Source organism: Limulus polyphemus, unplaced genomic scaffold (assembly GCF_000517525.1).
Source record: "Limulus polyphemus unplaced genomic scaffold, Limulus_polyphemus-2.1.2 Scaffold2245, whole genome shotgun sequence".
Lineage (NCBI taxonomy): Eukaryota > Metazoa > Arthropoda > Merostomata > Xiphosura > Limulidae > Limulus > Limulus polyphemus.
The window spans coordinates 55,620-57,693 of NW_013667855.1; positions in this window are offsets into that span (position 1 = coordinate 55,620).

Genomic DNA, 2,074 nt, shown 5'->3' on the forward strand with positions numbered 1-2,074 from the left:
TGCTTCACTTGTATCTTAAGTTGTGGACTGTCCAAGGCATCTACGAACTGATCCCTCAGCAACTACTTGAGGAGATTGGGTGGTGCAGTTGGGTAGGCCTTGTGTGCCATGCTCTCCAAGTCCTGTGCCAGCTCTTGTAGGCTCTCCCCTTTAGCACGGACTCTCGTCCTGAACCTGGCCCTGTAGATCTGACTGGTTTTGGGTTCCATCCCTGAGTTCGAGAGCCGACACCAGTGCTCTCTAGTTGTGTCTGTCGTCTGCTGACAACTGTCCAAGTATTTCTAGTGGTTGTCTCTTCAAGCTGGTTGCCAGATATGCTGCTTTCTGCTCCTCTGTCCACCCATTCATTTCTGCCAGGAGCTCAAATTGTGCTCTATATGCTTCCCACGGTACCTTCCCATCGAATTCCTGTGGCTTCCTTCGTACTGGATCACTCCTATTACTGACATTCATATCTGGGTTGTGACTTCTAACAGGACTGAAGATGTCTGCATTAGGGTTTATCTGCGGGGTCTGGAAGGGGCTTGTCATTGTCTGGGGCTGATTAAGTCGATGGTTAATGTGTCCTCCTCGTGTAAAAGACAATAAATAATCTTTTAATGTATCTAATTCGCTTTTAAATCTACTAATGTTTTCCATTTGTACTTGTTGTTTCCTTTCTTGTTCCAGTTGCCACTGCTGTAGTCTCTCTTCTTGTTTATGTTCTTTCTCCTCCAATAGCTGTTGTAATCTCTCTTCTTGTTTCTTTTCTTTTTCCTCCAACAACTGCTGTAATTATCTTCTTGTTTATTTTGCTGTTCGACCTGCAACTGTTGCAGGTTTTCTTGCAACTGCTGTTGTCTCTCTTCTTGTTTCTTTTCTTTTTCCTCCAACAACTGTTGTAATCTCTCTTCTTGTTTCTTTTCTTTTTCCTCCAACAACTGCTGTAATTTCTCTTCTCGTTCTTCTTGTTTCTTTTGTTGTTCTTGTATTGCTGCCATCAAATCTGTTAAGCTGTAGTTTGATTTGCCGCCTCTCGTTTCAATCTTCTTCTTCTTCTTTTTTTTTCTGTCCCACACTCTGACACCAATTTGTTACGCCTCCGTTCGTTAGTTAATTTTCCGTAAATTTCGTTCCGACGAAACTTTAGCGACGCAAGTCCTTTCTTAAATAAAACTGGTTTATTCTTTCTGAATACAACTTTGCAATACTCTTAATTTCCACAGTCGTGCTATAACAAACGCTATAATTCACAACGAACGTCTCACGTGCTCAACTCAACAATACTCTGTCCGCAGTTCAATTACACATAGTTCCCGTCGATTCTTGGCCGGTCTTATATATACAAGACTACCCCATATCTAGTAGTCTCCCGACGCTTCATGAACGTTCTAGAAGCGCGTGGCGTGTTACTAGCATCACGTGACCTCCGCTGTCGTATCAAGGCTATTTTTTCAACAACGATTGTTATGGTGTGAACGACATTTACAAGCTGGCGAAGCATAATTATATGATTTATACTTGTCATAAGACATTATGTTAGGTCTATTTCATATGACAAGTATAATTAATATAATAAGTGCTTCGCCAGCTTGTAAAAGGCGTTCAAACCATAAAAAAAAAAATGGTACACAGCATAAAGCAACAGTTTCAGTTTGCTCACCTATTGTTTAGCTTTATGCTTAACTTCAAACAAACAAACAAATTAATGGATATCAAGACATTATCGTTACCCAATAGTTGTTATGATGAACAGATAAAAGTATGCCATAGAAATTAGAATTGAGAGTATAGAGTTCCAACCCATATCTAAATGCTAAGGTAGATGTCTGTCTTCTGTTAAATAAATCAAAATAATAGCAAGTTAGAGGAAAGTAAGTAAGTTATCAAACTATGAAGTTTAATGTCATTTTAAGCAACAAGCTCACCCACTTGTTTGAGCATGTGACTAATCATAAGCTGTGGATGTACAGTGAAACTACGTAATAATATCAAGTTTTTCTATTATGGTCGTTGAGTTTGTCGAACACATTAGCCAGATAACATAGTACTAGAAGCCACTTTTCATCCCTAAAATGCGCTGCTTGTGTGGGAT